Consider the following 20,694-nt stretch of genomic DNA (forward strand, 5'->3'; position numbering starts at 1 on the left):
TTTGCACAAACAAAAACATTTAGTACTACACACAACAAAGCCTTCTGGAACAGGCTAGGCATCACTAACTTGTCATCACTATGCTGTTTTTAGCTGGCTGATTGCTTTTCCCCCTTCAAAAATAAACGTAAAGTATTTGGAGGAGAGAGGAGGACTTGTTTTCAAACTAAACCAATCTCTCCAAATCTTTGCCATCTGCAACCTCCCACTGGACCAGGGGAAGAGCGCCGTGCTCGGGCCATGTCCAGCAGGCTCCAGAAACTGGTTGAGTACAGGTCCTGGTGAGAAAGCATCCTCAGTCTCCCTGTCCATCCCCTCATCTTCACCAGCCCTGGACCAGACTATGAGGCCAAAGACCTACAACAACACTAACCCTAACCCTGCCCCGACCTCCCTCCTGACAGCCATACCTCCTAAATGCTAAGCAGCAAGATTGTCCAGAAAGCATTTGACCAAATACATGGCCTTTTGAAGCTTTTAAAAGTTCTCAAGTGGTGTTTCTCTTTCACATCCACTTTGGCCATTGTAAAAATCTCTTTTTACCTTCGCAGAAGCGCAGAATGACAGCTGGAACCTAAAACTGAGCCATTTTTCCTTCTGAGCCACTAAAAAACCTCAAACGTAACACTCCTGCTCAGCCCAACATGATTCAGAGTCTTAAAAACATGTTGGTGCCATGGATGGGGCTACACAGGAGCTCACACGGCCACCACGCTGGAACCAGGGGAGCCTGCATGTGTAGCACATGTATCTGCTTGGGAGATGAGGTCAATGAGAGATTAATAGTAAAGCCACAAAGGGAAATCAGATGCTAAACTACCAAAAGCCACAGGGAACTGGGTGATTAATGTTTTGAAAATCCTCCTTATCAATCAGGGGCTATTCTAAGGAACAAGATAGGTTAGAAGTATCTCCAATTAAAGGGAAAAACTATATTCAGTTATTTGGGAAGAGAGTTCGTACTTGTTAGAAGCTCAGAAAATGAGCTATTTTCACTGTTCTTATACTACTTTTTTCTTTTTCTTGGAAAATGGGCCCATTTTGAACAGTGGCAACACCTTGTTCCAGGATGAAGCACTCAGCACATGCAATACAAAAAGGACAGCATCACCGCTTCCATTTTACAGGGGCACAACAGGATAAAGCGAGGGCTCTGAGGACACCTTTCCTGCAGCGAGAGAGAAGATTACATCCCGGGACCACAGAGCCCCTGTTCCAGCCACAACTATTAAATAATACTCTTACATATGTAGGCAGCAAGTACAAAATATTGGCAGGAGCCCTAGCGTGGTAACACACAAGTGTGACGGGAAACCTGAATAATTGCTTATCTTGTGATACAGAAGCAACAGGGGCCCAATACAGTGCGATATTCCAACAAGTTTGGTAAACATGCCAGAAACTGCTTGATAATAATTTTGCCTGTTTCCAGAAAAAAAGACCTTTTGAAGTTTGTGCATGTGATGTCAGTTCATTTTTTCAAAGGGGCAACGTGACAGCTGTGTTGGAGATAATCAAGAAACCCGGGGGCAATTAGGTTTTAATGCTGTGACAGTGGGGAAGTATATCAACCTCCTCGTTACAGCCACAAGTTTCTCAGCAAAATGTTCTATAATAGGGCACATGGGATATCATCATTTCTTTGCAGAATATTTTCTTTTTTTTTTTTTTTTGGTAGAAACCGTGCAAGGAATTACTTGCAGATTTGCAGATGCCAATCACAGCTACAGCACCCTATTTCACTTGAAGTAAACATTATTACAGTTATAATCTACATTAGGTAGAGGAAAGGAAATTTTGCAGACATTGCTGCCTTATGCAAACTGAAGAACAAGTATGATAGCAGGCAGTGCTCCAGAGAGCACTTTGATTTCTCTGGTACATTTATGCCTGATGTAGGGATGTTCTTCAGTGTCTCTGGTGTGGCCTCTGACTACCTCACATCTGGTAAAGTACTAGTCTTCCCAAAATCCCAGGTTAGGGTGAGGGAGCGCCCCTGGAAAGATGGAAAATCCGAAGCATAGAGAAGCCAGCTAAATTATTCACAGAAATTATGTTCCAGAAACAGGTACTCAACCTGGGCTCTGTTTTTCCATTCTGTTACTTTCTTCTGTTGGCACACTGCAATTTCCCATTTGTTTACAAACAATTTATGAGTGTATCCTCTGTGGAAACTGAACTTTCAAGGTCTGCTTGGAGCACCTTCTTCTCCTGATGCAAAGACTGTAGCTTAGGCTGTCGCAACATCAAGAATGAGGTGGACTTCACTATGCCACGGAAATCTCACCTGTAAGTTACTCCCTGAGCCTAAAAGACCACCTAATAATTGGTCATTAAAAAAAACCCACATATTTTCATTATATTCCAGAGCAGTTCAGCAAAGCAAAGGTTTGGGGATTCCTACCCTGCCACAGACTCCTGACATGCTGCTCATGAGAGTGATACAGCTGAGGGCAGAACTGCCATCCATCCTCTCCCTGAGCCCTGGTGCTCCAGGTGCAAAATGCAGCTGGTCTTATCCTCCTTCTTATCCTTCTGGCAAAAGCACTCTTACACTTTTCCTTCTCCAGTTCCATGAAAGCTATTTGAATCCTTGCTCATTTCTCATAGTGGTCTTGCAGAGAGAGAAAATGGAAGGAGACATGAGTTAGTGGTCGGGGCGTTGTGCCTAACTGATGTGCTGGGGGACACGGAGGGGAGAGCATCCCATCCCTTCCCCACTGTAACCCCCCTTCCTTCCCACACCCTCCTGACTGCACGAGTTCAAAATCAGCTTTAGCAAGTCTACGCTGTGGAATATAACGCAAAGCGGTATCAGCTTCAGCAAAAGTTCTACAGCACCCAGCAAAACATCAAATGCACAGCATCCAGGCAGCATGCCTCACCTGCCAGGGCAAGGAGCCTTGGTGGGACAAGATGCTCAAACGGCCGTCTGACTCCCAGGTCCAGAGCCCCAGCCAGCCCCAATAGCTTGCAGCTCCCTCACCTTCTCCTTGCAGGCTGTAGGCACCCACAGCAGCACCAAATGCAAGCTCCAGCCAGTGCTGTTTTACATTGAATTTGCACAGGTGTAAACTGACTACTCAAGGCAAAGGAGAATCAGCTTGCTTTAGCAGCCAAAGGTGAAGCGATGCTCTGTTTTCAATTGTACAACCTCCTTTTCTCAAAGCTCCCCATGCCATACAAGCCTGCTGCCCTTTGCCTTCCCTTCCCAGAAAGATTATAGATTCCCCCACCACAGCCTGCACTGCCACAACACAGAAAGCACCAGATTTCCAGCAGCAGAGAGAAGGGGGGTAAAATTAGGAACTCTTGACGAAAGGCTGCCTGTTCTCAGTCTTCTCTCCTAGTTCTACACTCAGACTTTGTGTCTGACATAGTTTGGTTTTATATGCAGGTCACTCAGTCATTCTTCTCACATGTACATCAGGCGCTGCTGGAAAATGTGGCCATTATCCATCAAGTCCTTTGCTTTAGTCAGCTTCCAGCAGAAGAGTAACAGATGCACTTGTGTTGTCACATCATTGTCCACAATGTCAGGGTAAAAAGCCCTGAACATTAACAACTCCCTAAGGAAATCAGTTCTTAAAAAAATAGAATAAGAAAAAAAAAAGTGAGAGGGACAGAAAGATGCAGAGCATCCCTTTTTATCAGGGATGAGTTATGCAGAAAAGTGCCCTGACTAGCTCTATGCCAGCCAAGTACCCACACCGTAGTTTTATTTCCACTGAAGTTTACGTTGCATCTGGATAAAGCAACATGTGCATATGTTGGGTTTAATTTCCAGGATCCAGAATTAGAAATAGTCTTCTCTTTGGACATCATACATTAAAAAAGATGTATCAGTTTGAAGGGTGAGTATAATCTCTTCCCAGGGCACTCGCATTAAGATTCAAACAGTGCGGTGAGGTGATAGTATCAGGCAGAGCAAATCTTCATAGACAGTAAAGGAAAAGGTGGATAAAAACAGAAAAGAAAAAGATGAAATCAAAGATGACAAGAAGCAGTAGTCAAAGTTAGGAGGAAGAGGAGGTCAGGCACACAAACTAATCAAGGTGGCACGGTGATATTTTCCTGGTGTGGTCAACCTCTATGATCTGCTTTTAAAGGATTTGCTAAAGTTAAGGGAGAACTACACAAAGCTTCAAATCTTTTAAAGCCAGGTAAAATGTTGACAGGAACAAAGATATTTCTTTGCTGAGATGCAGGGAAGAAAAGCTAAGTGGAATGGGAGGGAAAGAATACCCTGCCCAGAAAAGGCTGAAGGTGAATTTTGGTGACCTCTACTCACTAATTCCTAAAAAAAATACCTGACCTGGGACTACAAACCCTGCAGAGGAGCTGTCACCAGTCCTGACAGGCTTATGATATTGGTACATATTTTTATATTTGCTGCTGCAAGTACACAACATCAAAACCTCAAATGAGAAGGAGAAGCTGCAACAAATTTGAAAGTGCTTTGCCCGCTGTGTTTTCGTTGAGTGCCCCTTTTACACAACCCCTCACTGCAGCACAGTGAATACATCCAAGAAAGGTGCTCGTAAAAAATAGGAAATAAAGCCAAAGTTAGAGAAGACTGCAGGAATCTGGCTCAGAGATGAATAACATCACCAGTTCAGTCACCTACACCAGATACATCCCTCGCCTTTCCAAACTCAAACATGTGCAGCCTCACTCATGCAAACTCTGAAAACGGACCTTTCAACTCATGTCCCAGCGTGGTACCCTTTCGGACAGGGGAGGCATGGCCATACTCTCAGCACTACAACCTACCAACAGTTCCTTAATTGGGCTTGTGTATTACTGATAAGTAATTGATACACAGGAAATGAATGCGAGGCCGCCACCAAGTCTGCTTCTGCATACAAATACGGGCAGCTGAATGCGAAGCAGCAGCAAACGCTGCAGCTTTGCCATTCCTATGGCATTTCCAGTATGGACGTGCTTAAAATATCTCAACATAAAGTGTTTCACTTCGTACAAATGATGCTGGCGTGACTGCTCAATGCCTTTTCAGAGAAGAAACCGCAGAGTGCTGAGGGGGTCAGATAAAAACAAAGATAATGTGTTATGCAGACACTACTCTGGATAAATATCTAGAGGAGAGAGACTTTAAGGGGCAACACAATAAGAAATCAAGATAAAGAGGAAAGGCACACAAAGGCGTGCATACAGCTCTCCACACATTCAGCCTTTAGGGACAATCTTCCTATTTTTTCCTAAGAGCCATAAAAAGCCCCAAAATTAATCTCTGTGCACAGCCTAAATTTGTACTTAGTGCCAACTTTGTGTCTGCATCAAATTCCTCCACAGCGTAAGATGCAACTGTGTAAATAGGCTCATTTTCGTTATTTTATCAAATTGTGTTAACTTTCCCTCTGCAGCATTCTCTGAGGCTGGCAACACCGAGACGTGCAGGAAATGTAAATCACTCCCCTTTTGATATGATAACCGTAGCAGTGAATTGCATCCCAGAAATCAGCTCAGGATTATAGCCGAGAACTCGCTGAAAGGCACTTAGCTGTGGCATTGCGCCAGAAGGGTAAACTTCAGCTGGCAGGTCAGTGCAAAGCGGGCTCAGGTCTTGGGAAAGAAGAACAATACGTAACATCCAGCTATCTGCGGCTGCACAGACCTCAAAGCCAACAGCCTCAGGGTCAATATATAATTAAAGGATGCCAACAGGTGTTAAAAACAAGTGTGTATTTATGTATGCAAATGCATGGGAGACCTATATTAAATATGAATAAGCACCTAGGAAAGCAACAGCCAGCAGGCTGTAGGATAAAATCTATTTGCCAGACAAATACAGATGTATATATAAACAACCACATTAAAAAAAAAAAAAATTTACATTTCCTGCATAGAACTATTTATGGTAGAGAACATTATAATAATCATTTTAATCATGTATCATTTATTTAAGTAATTTTTTAGTTTCAGAGATTCAGCAGATGTTAGAATGCAAATAAAGATAATCAGAACGTGAAAATAATTGTTTTCTTACTGTCTTATTTTCATGTGTAAACGCCACTGCTAACAGCTACTAGCATTAACCCTGGGCCAGAACTCCACTGAATTCAGTACTGCACAAACACAAAAATAAAAAGCTGTCTGAACCCTGAGGAATTTGCAGCTCTAACAGAAAGGAGGCAGCAGATGGATATAGACAGAAATAATCAAGAAGTAGTAGTTAACAAGGCAGGAGTTAGTCTCAGCAAACCAAATCCCTGATTGCTGTGAGCGTCGTACAGGCACCACAACAAAGAGGAGTTTTGATCATTGATGCCCCGCAACACACGGAGCTCTGCACATCCTTCATCTTTGCCGCTGTGCTCCATCTGTCTCCTCCAGGCTTGCTGGCAATCATGTCTCGTTCACCCACTACACTTTGGTTTTTAACAAGAAAACTCTTTGGGCCAAGGACTGTCATGTATGACCTCACTCTCCAGCACCGAGCATAGTAGGACTCAAACTGGTCATAGAAACAGATAAAACCATTTATGAACAAAATGGCTCATTATTAATAATGTTTATTAATAACTGCTCCAACAGAGTATGAGCATGCACGCACACAAGTCTAAAGTCAAAATTAACAGACACAAACCCCATGTAAAACAATAGAGGCATCCGTCAGTATTTGAGCAACAGTGCCTTCTGATGGCTTTTATTCAGTCCACACACCTCTTGCTCTAAATCTGAACTATGCAGAGGAGAGGAAGAGTAGCTGGCACATAATTATCTTGTGAAACTGCGACACATCATCAGTAAATGCATGTACTATGCCCCATCTCAGCTGGAACCTCCAGAGGCACCACACTACATACCACAGTAATAAAAACTAGCCCAACAGATAGCCAGACGGCTATGACAAACAAGCGCCATAAAAACATTTAAAACATCCTAAAACAGTTTTCCGTAACAGAGATAACATCTGCAGGGTACAGCATTCTTGCTGGAAGGTTTTATTTCAGCACATTTGTCTCTATGACCTACTTATTACTACACCTTTCAGACTAATCTTAAGTCAATAAAGTATTTAATTTGTATAACCAAACCTGTCTTTCATGACACAAGACCATTCTACATGGCTTTCAGGTTCTTAAATTAAATGCTTAAAAGTCACAAGATGGGAGAATAAAAGACTGCTGTATAGCATCAATCCATCCCTTCCTCATGCTTAGCTGGACCTGCCCTGCCCTTCCAGCCTCCACTTCCACACTGTCATCAAAGGGTTAAACAACAAATTTAGCCATTAGAAAATTAGCAGTAAATGGTAAAAGGATTGCTTTTGCAGCACCCAGTGCAGCACATACAGCCAGGTAGCAGAAATCACAGCCCTGAGCTCCCCTCCAAAGCTGCTCTCAGTGGCAGCAGGGACCCAAGCAGCTAAACAGTTGGGTGCTGTGAAGAGCTGACTCCCTTTCAAAAGCCTATACTGAATACTTTTTAACATACTAATGTTTTCAGTGATGTCTCTGTGGAATAAATCTTCAAAACAACTCCACCTGCATAACAAAAAAAAAAAAAATAAAAAAAATCTGTCGTTGAGCATTATATATCTTTGCAGGAACATCATGAACATATATCTTGATAGCTAGGATTCAGTTCTTCTCAATATCTTTGTATTTTTTAATGATTATTTTGTGTCTTTTTTTTTAAATCATGCATTCTTTTTTTTCCCCTTGGACATCTCCCAAAGACCATAAGCAACTGACAGAAAACATTGCTTAGAGTCAAAGTTCATGAAGACTTCACTCTGCACAGTTAGGCATGTTCAATATCTATTAATTACATTACTTTTTCAGTAAGATATAGTGAATTGCAAGGTAAGAAAGCAACTCCTATATAATGGCATGCTCAATAAAGTGTTAGCTGCAACTTCCATGTTCAAACGTGCAATGTAACAAATTTTCCAATGCAATTCAAACCTCAAAAGTGGAAAAGAAATAGCACGTAAATGGACCTCACTTGCTCTTAAATCACTGTTAGCAAATCTGAATCTCTTTAAGCCTGGTAGTTTCAAATCAGGCCTATTTAACTTGCAAAGGTAGGTCAGGTTTTACTGATGACCTCTAATGCTTATAAATGCACTCTTAAAAAATGAGAGTAATGAGAGACATAAACACACGGCTCAGTTCCTAAAGGCTCACTGGAAAAATATGTGATAATATTTACAGCCTCCAAGCTATGCTGTTGTCAGTGCCATTTCTATACACAACAGAATGCAGGCTCGCCACTTCATATGGGAAAGGGAAAAAACGAGACCTTACCAGAGAGGAGGTGGATTAGTATTTGTATTTACTAAAAGCACAACTATTAACTTCCAGAATACAGTCACAGCAGCACAAGTTCTCATTTACTCCTCAGTTATTATTCCTCAGCCTTGCTTCAGTGCAGTATTTTGTGCCTGGATTTCCCACTCAGAGTCCATGCTATGCCCTGCATTTTGAACTACTAACAACTGGTGGCATTATTCCAGTTGCTATAGAAATAAGGCAGGCTTATTGTTATTTATATTATGGCATCACCTAGAGGTGCTTTTAATTAATCAGAGTTCCTTCTTCTACACCTTTCAGAGAACGACCAGAGAACAAGCCCGTTTATAATACTGATGAGGTTGTTAAATACACGAGGGCTGACTATTTGAAGAACCTAGATTTTAAAGGAATGAGACGACAAATAAAGGAAATAAATACATGCGATCTGGCTAAAGGCCAGTGATCCACTTTTTAGCTGAGAAACAAGGGAACACCCAAATAAAATGAAGTGCAGCACTTTCCACCCATATGGACAAGCACGAACCAAACACATTGCAAGATCTAGATACAGTCTTAACAGCTTTTTGCTTTCCTACCCTAGCTTTTCATAAAAGATTTCACTTATGAACCACTTCTCAGACAAATGAAAAGTATTTTAACATGCAAAACTAAACATGATTTTCACTCTGTTATTTTTCATGCCATGCGAAAATAAAACCACAATGGATTTTCAATTGATATCTGATGTATCACTCCCATTCCAACTATTAAATACTCATTTTTATGGCCTGACAGAGATTCTAAATATAATATTTACAGACAAATAAACACATAAAAAACCACTGCAGTTAATGTACTAGAACAGACGCAGGATTTCTGGGTTTTATTCTACTGCAGGCTTCTTGTGCAACTCAGACAAGTTCCTTAATCAACCCTTACATCCAGGCTTCCTCCTCCATCTAATGAACAGGTAAGGTGCATAAATGGATCACTGCCTAAGACATGCTCTGGAGCTATGCTGTCAAATAGTTACAAAAGCCAATAATAAATAGCATAAATCCTCATCATCAACTTTAGGCAATTATCAAATGTTTATTAGCCTCCAAAGTGAAGGCTAATAAACCTGCTTATTTTAGCAGATAAAGTCAAATTACCTTGATTGAAGTTGGTAAGTGTTCAAAGATGAACAGCTATGGCCTCATTCGCTTTTAGTTATTTTTGATGAAATGTCAGCTCAAAAAACTGAAAGATACTTCCTAGTTATTTAGGCAACGTGAAACTTGGGCAGTTATTTTCCAGGAAACATGGCCTGCCTGACAGGTTTTAAATGAATAAAAGTGATATTATTACAATTATCATTAGAAGAAGATGTCCCTCATCAAAATGTGTCTGGATTTTAATTGACAAGGTCTGGGTTAATGCTGTGAAAATGCCAATGAAAGCAAAGCCTGTGGCTCAAACTAATTGTCAGCACTGAGCAACCTCAACCTCTAACCCACCACAGATTTATCACTCTGTGCACACTGTACTCATGACAAGAAACGTTTGAATTAATCATTAACAACTAGAAATTCCTCCCAGACAGAAAGCGAGCAGAGTGCAGGGCTGCCCGCCCCCCTTTCCCTTGCTCCTGAGCCAAGGAGAGGTGCCTACAAGCCTTCCTAATGAGAAAGACTTGTTTTGTTGTTTCACCGCCTTTTCTTTTAAGAGCATCACAGGAGAAACTTGCTGTGGTCCTAAAAGGAGGAGAGAGACATTAGCCTGAGCAAACTGCCTTGCATATATAGCTAAATGTCTTCCTACCACCCCGGCCACCCTCCCCAGACAGCTCCAGCACAGCCAACAGAAGCACACAGCCTTCCTAACAGAGGGGACGGTGGTACAGCACGACCACGTGGGGTCACACACGAACACAAATCCCCACGCAGAGGCTAAAGGGGCTTCCTTATTCCCAGCAAGACCCACGCAATTGGTCCCTCTTCTCAAGAAAGGCCAGCCCAGTCTGCAACACGCTCTCCAACAGAGCAGATGCGTGGTGCTTGCCCAAGGCATGGCGACTGCTGCTCAGTGCGCCCAGCCTGCTCCTGCTGCCAATCTTTCATACGGACTCATCCCAAATAGCGGCACCAGTTTCTAGTACCGGACTACGCAACTGAGCACCCACCAGTTAATTCAGGGTAGGTGCTACCACGACCACTGGGACTTGTCAAACTGGAGAGCAGCCCAGTGAGCTTCCTCTGCAGTGGTGGCCATCAGTCACAGGGCACCGGGCCACACTGGTACAGAGACCAAACGGCAGTCCCGAATCCCAGGAGAGAAGCCAGCAAAGACTGGGATGTGAGCACAGGCCTAGCACGGTGGTCCTCCGTGTTTTGGTGGCACCCCTGGGAAAGCACAGCAGCGCAGAGAAGGACTTGCAATCTCCCTACGTCAGTCACAAACTCAGTAACACTTTGGAAGGTCCCCTCAGCTGCAGTGGCAGTCAGCACCACTTCTCCCACCCAATTTAATAAATAAAACACAAAGGGGTCTGCCAAAAACTTCCTGAATTCTCTTTATTTATATTTTCTCTACCCTAGCATGCTGGTGCAGACCCTCCAGAATATCACTGGGCAGGAGAGAAGCTGAGAGCCTCCAGTACCTGACAGAGGCAGGAGGTCTGTCCGGGTAATGGCATGGTCCTAAGCCTCACGTCCCATTTACAGTCTTTACTTGGAACGCTTTGGTTCTCAGCTTCTCCATCTGCATGGGTTATGGCATCATCACAACACAGCTTGAGTGCACATCAATTTGCTGGTCCTCCCAAGCCCAAGTCTTTAAATGACAGCTGATGCAAAACTAAAGAGTTCCTTCTCACATGACATTAAGACTGGAAAGCACAACAGCATTGGGAAGAAAGGAAGAGGGGAGTCTCCAGAAAGATCAGAGGCCAGTTCCTGAGGTGGGGGAAAAGGCATATGGCCACTAATGTCACAAGGCACCAAGCTTGTCTGGTGAGATATAAATGGAGCTACTTACTCCACCTAGTAGGCACGGGGCAGGGGGAGAGAGAGATTCTCCCTGTTATCAACTGACTAGTCAGGAGAAAACAACAGACAACATTTGCTGTGGTGAAGGAGTAAGATGCTACCTTGCTTAGAGGGTGACAGTGCCAACAGGGTCTCTGCTGGCCCCTTCCCAGTAACTGGGAGGCAAAGACTGATGGGGGCATTCACCCATCAACAGAAATGCTGCTCACTTCACTGTCCCTTTTCTTCCAGAGATGAAAGGCAGCCATTTGTCCTCCCATTCACCTCCAGCTAGCCTGCCTTTCTAGTTTTTGCTGTTTTCTATAAATTCAGAGCAGGATCTACAAGCTGGAAAGCTCCCATTAAATGATGCCAACAAAAACTCTCCATTCACAGCTAACGCTTGGCTGCACACATTCTCTCTTATTTCCAAATGTTTTCAGTATGTTTCAGCCTCCCTTCATTAAACATATTCATAATTATTTGCAGCACATCTAAAGAACTGGTACAACAGATTTGTGCTTCCAAATACAGTCTCCTGCCTGCAAAAAATCAGCATGACAGCACTAGAAAGAGGTTTGCGTCAATCAGGACGTAGAGCTCAGGAAGAGGAAATGAGATGCCACAACATCATGATTTGAGTCAGTGATTTCCACCAGGCAGCAATTTGGCCCTTTACAAAATCCTAGGTATTTCTTAGAGCATCACCCCTCAGTTAACTGTCAAATTAGTCAGCAACCGTGACAATAAATTTCATAATAAAAATGTGAAAATTTGAGACTTCTGGTACCTTTACTGAAAACTTGAACAGCCTAAAGGATTTTTCTGGTCTACAGAGACACTGTTAATATAGCACAGTATCTCCGTAAGACTTCACACCAGTTAATGTTGTGGCTTTGCAAAGCTATTTCCATCACACAGTTCAATATCCTTCAGAATAAGCAAAGGCTCATTGAGGAAAGTTACACCAAATTCTCATTTCTTTAGCTCAGCCCCAAAGAGTCACTTACAAAAGTTGTCAGGGCTTTCCAAAATCCTGACTCTTTCAGGCACTTTCATGCATCCTACAGAGCTATCTAAGGAAGGGCATCTTTGGCATTTAAATTGTGCTGTGCTGGCTCTGCAGTACTCAACTCAAGCTAGTAGGAGCCAGCATGCAATTATGAGACCAGAACAGCTCCTGAAGTACACATGGTGCTGGGGCTTCCAGCAATTATTTCTGTGATCCTTAAGACAGAGGTTGTTCAGGGACAGAACAGCTCCTTTAGGTAATTATACTCCCAGAGCTACACAGTGCCTGCAAACTCTCCCCCCTCTACATCACAGGCCAGTTTTTGTGGATCATTATGAAATAAATATGTCATGCTGAAGGATGAAAATATAACAAGCTGTGGCTCATCTGAACCTCAATATTACCAAGTCGTCGCTATAATGAAACACAAAATGTTGCTCCCTGACTGCGTATGGGACGTGGGTGACTTTCCTATCACACACACAGGCCTTTATCAACTAGGATGCGCAATTAAGCTAACATTTGTCTAACGAAAGATAAAAATGACTATCTGGGTGGTGTCACAGCTGCAGGCAGAGCAGTAAAGGCTCTAAAGCATCCTGAGTGATCAGTCCCACATGTGACATTCTCCACTAAGCTTTGTTCTGGCAACACTCCCACTATTCGAGGAAGGAAATGCAGTATTCTTCTCCTTTTTTATGCGAGGCTGGATGTAAAGCTTGGAAAGCAGAACAGCCTTAACTACATGGCAGGAGGATGGTAGTTCATAATTAATTTTCCACATGAACTGTTGGCCGCCCTCCTCTTCCTCTTTGCTAGGCTGCAAACTGCCAGTGGATACTCATCCAAAGAGTAGACATGCCACAGAGCAAAAAGCATGATTATTATTAGCTAATACTTTATAGTGTGTGCCAGTCGAAAATAAGAGGTAAGTGAGCCCGGGCACAGTGAGAGCAGTACCAGTGCAAAGGCAGCCCTGCCTGAAGCTGCTTATCATCTGAGATGCAAAAATGAAGGGGACAGAAAAGCAGGATGCGGAGAGCGAGACAGATAGGAGTAGGCTGCAAGCAGATATGGAAACGTGGTCTCAGAAGAAGGTTTTGAGTCACGTAATTTCAAAACATCTGCAGCCCAAAGAAACACACGCCCTTTTCCACCCCAGTTGCACTCTGGCCAAGACATGGCCCATGGGCTGCCAAGCACCAGCTCTGCAGAGGACAAGGGGCTCCAAACTGCTTCATCTTCCAAGAAAAAGAAGGTGTACTCCATTCAGAATTGGCATTTTCCACTCCTCAGTCTCCAAATCTCTCAAAGACCAGAGTGCAAAGTATTTACAAGGAGGTCATTGGTCCTCACAGGAGAAAGGTCTCCAGCAGACAACAAAACACTACGTCACCACGCTCTCTGAAGCAACACTGCAAACATCAGAGTCCAGAAGGCAGAGCCACAGGCTGACAGCCCAGGAACAAGCCCATTTGTATGACTTTGGGCAGACCCATTGAATTCTCAGTACTTCAAGAGTACAGGTAAAGGACTATTGTATTACTGTTCTGTGATTGATATCTTAAAAATCTCATGTTAGTTTTGGAGTTTCGTACTTACTTTCAGAAATTCAACTCAGTTCTGTTGCTGATATCAGCTTTTTAATTCATTTTACACTAAGATATCTGTTATCAGAAATTGTGCTTTGTTATGTGTCAGGTTGATGGATTCAATAAAAGCCCTGTCAGGAGAAGTTGAGTGAATAGGGTTGCAGAAGTGGTGTCATCAAGGAAATTGATATGTTAACAGCCAGTCTGCTGATCTTGCAACAAAACATGCAAACATAATAGCCATTTTATTTCCTCACCCTGGCAAAACAGTTCAGAGAAATACTACAAAACATTTGCATAAGTGTTACTTATACAAATAAACTCAGTGTGCTCACTGATAAAAAACATACATAAAAAGTGATCCTGCATGCCGTCCTGTTTACCTATCTGGTGTGCAAAATCAGTCAAGAAGAATAAAAACTTTATTCAAAATAAAGCTTTGATTTAACTTTGGGAATTCAAGCAGCCATCCCGTGACGCTCCAGCTGAACTTTTCCTTCAGTAACGTAGGAGGACGATTTTATTGACACATTTTCAGACACAGCCAGTAGACCTGCACCCCTCATCAAGTCATAAGAAAGTCACATTAAGGTCTTACTTTGACATCCAAACCCACAGGCACATAAAATCAGTTTTTGTTTCTGATTTAATAAATGAAATCACATAAGAAGTAAGACAGATTTGAAGAGAGAAATAATAACTTTTTATCAGACCACATAATACAGGGAGTGAGAAAAGGACACCTGCCCACTGCTCTGCTATAGGTCAAGCACAGCTTGAATATGCAAGCTCTCTGCTTCACCTGTATCAGACCATCACAGCTGCAACACTACTGTGCTGTCCTGTAACGCAAAGAGATTCTGTTAACTTGAGCTGATTTACAGAACATTTGGGAATGGTAAAAAAATGTGATGTTGAGATTCAACTTTTAAAAAAGAGAAATAATATTATGGCCTAAACAAAGCAAAGGGAAAACTTCCAAAGCAATTCATCTGAAAAAGGTGAATTACATTGAGGATTTATATCCATGTAATGAAGACAATTAATTGCTACGAGACCCATAAAACACATTAAATGAACAGGGTATTTTCCAATTCTACTTGCAAGATAAAATTTATTAACTATGTTTAATGGCTACTTAAAATTTTTCTTACATATTTATTAAATTTGCTTTTTCAGCAGAACAGAGCATTTTAATAACCGGATTCTACTAATCTAAAAAATGAGCAATTTAAGAAAAAAATATTACTCTGCACGTTATCTAGAGATCCATTTAAAATATTCCTTACACAATAAGATTACCATCACCACAATTGCATAAATGCTGCTAAAAGGGAATCTGCTTGTCTCACATGCACAAACAACATTCTGCTGCGAAGATGAATGAGTTCGGCTAGCATTATTTGGACATATGTTGCCATTTCCAGCAGAGATATGGAGCAAATGTGGGTCCTGATGTCATCTGGTCCTACTGTAATCACTTAATTAAAAACTCCTCTACTTGTGAGGGCAGGACACATGGAAGAAACTGGCTTAGATCAGAGCAGTGACCTCAAACAGATCCACACCCAAATCTCATGCTTTGCCCTATAGACTCAGCTGCTCAACCAAGGCTCTATTCGATGCACCTTTTGCACTTGTGATTGCATGCAAATCAGGGACAGATGTTTACCGCTTAACAGTGACCTAGAAGTGACTGTTTCTTATTTACCATCTGTAAAATGGGGATAAGTAGCATTTCTGTCTTACAAGGGTCTCATAGGAACAGATAAAGTTGATGGTAGTCAATTATTCTGGTAAGTTCGCGTGAGTTCCCAAGATGAAGAGAAAGGATTAAAAAGGGTCTCAGCTACTTGAATGAACAACAGCAGTGTTGCCAACTCTTTAAACTTTAGCACAATCTTCTCAATCTGCAATACTCTTCTTCAAGATCAAGTTTCCATAAATGTGAGCTTTCCTGAAATAAGAATCAAGTTTTTAGATCAGACGGTCACAAAGTAAAAGGCAAAAATATGACCAAAGTCCAACCTAGAGTCTAATGCCTGAATAATAGCTTTGCAGAAATCAATTGTATGGTAAATGCTCTGTGTCCTCTGAAACTGTGAGGTTCTGCAAAGTCCTGCACAATCTCTGCATTGGAGTACTACTCATGCTGCAGTCTAAGATGTGAACTTTAGACTGAGAGGCGGACCGACTCAGGTGGGAGGGATGTGGGGAGCTCATCTCACCACCATCCTGCCCAAGGGTCAGCACCACAGTCACACCAGCAACCAATTGCTCTGGTGCAGATCCTCACATGCCCTGGGGCACCCTGCATACCCAGCAAAACACACATGCTCATTGCAAGGAAGATTTACGCTTTCACCTACAAATCTCACACAGAAATGGGGAATAAACAAATTGCTGTGATTTCTACATTATAGTAGTGCAAAATATTTCCCTGCAAAAGTCGAGAAGCCCTCTTGATTATGAAATACCTCTCCTACAGCCTTCCCCTTCAGGTATTATAATCACAAGAGCAGGAGCTTGTAAATAAACAAAAGTGAAGATGGTAACAAAAGCATAAGCAATGTTTAACAACCTCCTCTTCTAGAAACCAGATGCCACTGGAGCAGAAGACAGACAAACAGCAAGGAGTGCAGTGGTTTTAATAATGGGAACCTCTCCTCCCTGACAACAGTGTTGTTTTCTTGAAATACCTGTACAAATTAATAGCATATGATGTAGCTGGAACAGCTCTTTCTCGACCCTCAACATTTAAAAGTTAAGTACCTAATTTAAGCTATTCCCATCAACTTTTTTCTGCAATCACTGGAGACAGAGCTCTGCTGAAGCATGAGAGTTTGAGCCTACAATTTCCAGAGGTAACATTACTGGTGCAACCAGATCAAAAGCAGGAGAATGAACGCATACTCACCTGTATGCCTCATGTTTTCTTAGAGACTTCAAAGTCTTGATTTCCCCCCCCACCTAACAGCAAGTGCAGGTGTTATATTGCTTCTGTACTTTTCTCAACAAGACTATACTGCTGGTTCAGTCATATAAGAGTAGTCAATACCCACGTGTCAAATGAAAAACGGTAGCATTATCCGATACCATTCTACTGCGATCTGGGAACCAACACTTTAAATTTGAGGGGTTTTTATCAGCAAACTTTGCCTTCACAGAAATAACTTGGCCTAGATAAAAGAAGCTGTAGAATCAGAGGCTATAGTACTCTAAATGCTTCTATAGCACAAGCTTTGTCCACAATACATTCCTTAAGTACTGGCCCTCAATTTCTCATTAAAAGATAGTTGCATATTGCCTTGCTACAGTTACAGCATAACCAAGGCAATATTTGCGTGTATATGAGAACATCCACACATGCAAAAATTTTAAGTGCTACACTACAAAGGGGGCACACATGATTATGCAAGAAATTGGTATTATTCTGTCCTTGGCAAACAACAAGAATATACAAAGCACAAAGGAAACTACAGGGCTGTATTACAAATGGGCTACTTCAGCATCATTTATTTTTTTTTCATCTCTGACCCTCTGAACTGCAGACATTAGTGAAACACAACAACTGGGATTTCAAAATGTGGATGCCTATCACCAAGTATACAGCACCAACAGCAAGACACAACCATCAGCAAGCATTTTGTTCAATAAAGCACTTGACATAAACACGCACCCCCTCAAGCCCAAGACTTCAAAAATGCTTTACTCTTGATGAACGCTCTCCAAATTCAGGGAGAGCAAAGGTTATTTATGTAGGCAGTATGAGCATGGCACATATAGAGCAATAAACACAAAGGCTGCTAATTTTTTATTTTCCCCCATATGTAGATATTCAGAAAAGAGCGAAAAGACAAGAGCAGAGGGAAAATAACATACCTTACCAAACCTGACTGTTGGACACAACTCGTTTCAGAGCAACATTGGTATGAAGGTAAGCTCCTCAGGCGACCACCAACTGCAATTCCTTTCTGAGCTCCCCAGAGGCTCCAGCTCTCCCTTGTCCGTGTCCCTGAGGAAGATGCAGTGTCCTCCAGTATTTCAGAGCCTCAGCTGCAAAAGATGCTGTTCGGAAAAAGGAAAGAGAAGAAGGTGGGGCATTAAATTCTAGGATCACTTGTTTGGCAGATTCAGAGCAGAACATAAGACAACATCAGATAGGAATGAAATGTCAAGGCAGGACAAAGAGTCTGTGACAATCCATCATGCGTGGCACCTTTGGAGGGCAATCTTTGAATTCAAGAACTGCGGTGCAAAGCTATTCTTGCTTTACAGTACTTTAATAGTGTCCCTACACCAGGAAACAAATGCCAGTCCAGCTCCTTTTTATTCCAGTCCGATATTATAATAAGAAAATAAGTAATACACTTCTCAATAGGGAATATATTAATTCGTTATGGCATTTCTGCAGAATAACAGGACTTTCATATTAAAAGCAGAGATATCACCTCAGTCTTAATACTTTGCTCTGTTAAAATGGCTCTTGCTCAAGGAATTCAAAGCTCCTAAACAAGCAATCACATTAGGACCTCACAGCTGATGGGAAGCAGCGACTCTCAGCCCAAGGTCCAGCATACGGATTTCCAAAGTTCAGCCTCCAAAGCAATTGTCATAGACAGGTAAATGGCTCGAGCTTTTCTGGGAGGGTAGGGGCTCAGCATCACCATGTTTTCTACCTCGCTATCACTGCTAGATGTGCTCAATGTTTCCAGGAGGTTGGACCCTGGCACTGAACACGGACATGGGGGCCTCACTGTGGACACCCAGGTAAGAAGACAGCGATGAAGACGACCACCTGGCAGCAACACTGCCAGCAACCAAAAACCTTAAAGAAGGACCGAGAAATTCAAATGTTCATCACTGTCATTGCATTAATCATCCCTAATCCCTGGCATATGCGGAAACACTCAAAGGATCATCCTTCCCCCACCCAGACAACACAGCCTGGCGAAGCAAAACCAGGCAAAGCAGCACACCGCAGGCAAGGACTGAGCAAAGAGCAGGATCCAAACTCCCTAGGTTGGATACATACACGCTAGGTGGTTTGTGTCCTTAAACTGGGCTCAGAGATACTTTTCTAACATTAGCTCAACAGAGCAGCCATGAACATACTCTAACTTTGCCTAGAAATGCAAAAAGAGCAAAAAAAAAAAAGAAAAAAAAATAGATATACAAACATATTTGTTCCTTAGAGGTGTCCTGCACAGGAGAAAGCCTGTGGCAGCTTGAAATACCACAAAATCCCATTACATCTTCACAAAAAATCATTACCCCATGAACAGGTTACAGCTATCTGGAAAACCCATTAGCTTCCCGGCTTGCAAGAAGGAAGATTTCACTAATCAGCATGTAAAACTGTCCATACTGAAAGTTAGCATCATACTGCCTTTATATATGTAATTATTTTTACCAAAAGTCCACATAGCAAGCACGGTCACACAGATCAGAACAATCAAATATATTCACTTCATTTAGCACTAATTACTTCACTGGACCTTGTATATGTGGTTTATGTTACATACCACACCTAAAGGCTCTACAAGCAGACAACCTTGTGAGATACCCACAACAGCAGTCAGGGTGCCAAAGCCCAGCCCTGCATTTCTTGGTACACATTTTCAGACCTTCTGCCTCTCTTGAATTCAGACATGCAGGACAAAAGTGGACCTTCACAGTTCCTGTCCTCTTCCAGGTGAACCACAAAAATTCAGACTGCCGACCGAAATGGCTGCTGAATGACTTATGGGTATAGAAATGGATGATGTTGCAGTAGTTTGATATGCAGGTAGCAGCAAGACCTAATTCTACTGCTTTTAAGGGATTTCTATCTCTGGAGACCACAGTTACAAGTACTTTTTAATTTTTGCTTGTAAACTGTAACGCAAAATTGTCACAAAGAAAATCAGTGCTACATTTTTGTGCATTAACTATAGCATCAGCTGAGTTGAGAAGTAGAATTAACAATAATAGGACTTGATCATCACTGCAAGCTAAGTGCAGGAGCCTGGTCTCAGGTTGGAAAAGATGTGTTTTTGAAAGCTCTATTTAGTACAGCCTGCCAATGCTCATCGGAAGCAAATCTCTTTGGTAAGAAGTTGGCACGTTGCCTTAATATGCTGCTATGCATGCGCATAGAGTTTCTGTCCCATCTGAATTCCTGCACTGCTGGGTGGATCATAAATTACAGCACAGGCAGAAGCATGCACTTCTAGCTCTTGTCAAAGACAGAAAAAAAAAAAAAAAAAAAAAAGAAAAAAAAAAGCTTCCTTCACTCACAAGTACTACCATTACAGTAATGAGAGCACAGCAGAAGTGAGCTGGAAAATGTTGCTGCCAAGCAGTTGCCTGATGCAGACTGAAAAGGCAGAGTACTGCAAACATGCAGTAATGTGGGAGGATGGGAAGTAACAGGAGGTGTGGACATGGAGGGGAAAACAACTTTGGTCATGACAAAATGGAATCATGGAATCACAGGATAGTTTGGGCTGGAAAGGACCTTTAAAGGTCATCTAGTCCAACCCCCCTGCAATGAGCAGGGACATCTTCAACTAGACCAGGTTGCTCAGTGCCCTGTCCAACCTGGCCTTGAATGTTTCCAAGGATGGGGCATCTACTATCTTTCTGGGCAACCTGTTCCAGTGTTTCACCACCCTCATCATGAAAAATTTCTTCCTTATAGTTAGTCTAAATCTACCCTCTTTTAATTTAAAACCATTACCCCTTGTCCTGTCGTTACAGGCCCTGCCAAAAAGTTTGTCCCCATCTTTCTTATAGGCCCCCTTTAAGTACTGAAAGGCTGCAATAAGGTCTCCCCGGAG

The 20,694-nt window shown here is 42.3% G+C and overlaps 1 protein-coding gene across 2 annotated transcripts in view; it reads right to left on the reverse strand.

Moving 5' to 3' along the window:
• The window catches only part of SGCD (sarcoglycan delta), a 346,958-nt gene that overhangs the window by 193,189 nt on the left and 133,075 nt on the right, over positions 1 to 20,694 (reverse strand). For both annotated transcript variants that reach the window (XM_069772344.1, XM_069772341.1), the window contains exon 2: positions 17,756 to 17,941. The gene's annotated coding sequence lies outside the window, so the exon portion shown is untranslated. The remainder of the gene's footprint in view (positions 1 to 17,755; positions 17,942 to 20,694) is intronic.

This window comes from Haliaeetus albicilla, chromosome 27, assembly GCF_947461875.1.
Source record: "Haliaeetus albicilla chromosome 27, bHalAlb1.1, whole genome shotgun sequence".
In the NCBI taxonomy this organism is placed as follows: Eukaryota; Metazoa; Chordata; class Aves; order Accipitriformes; family Accipitridae; genus Haliaeetus; species Haliaeetus albicilla.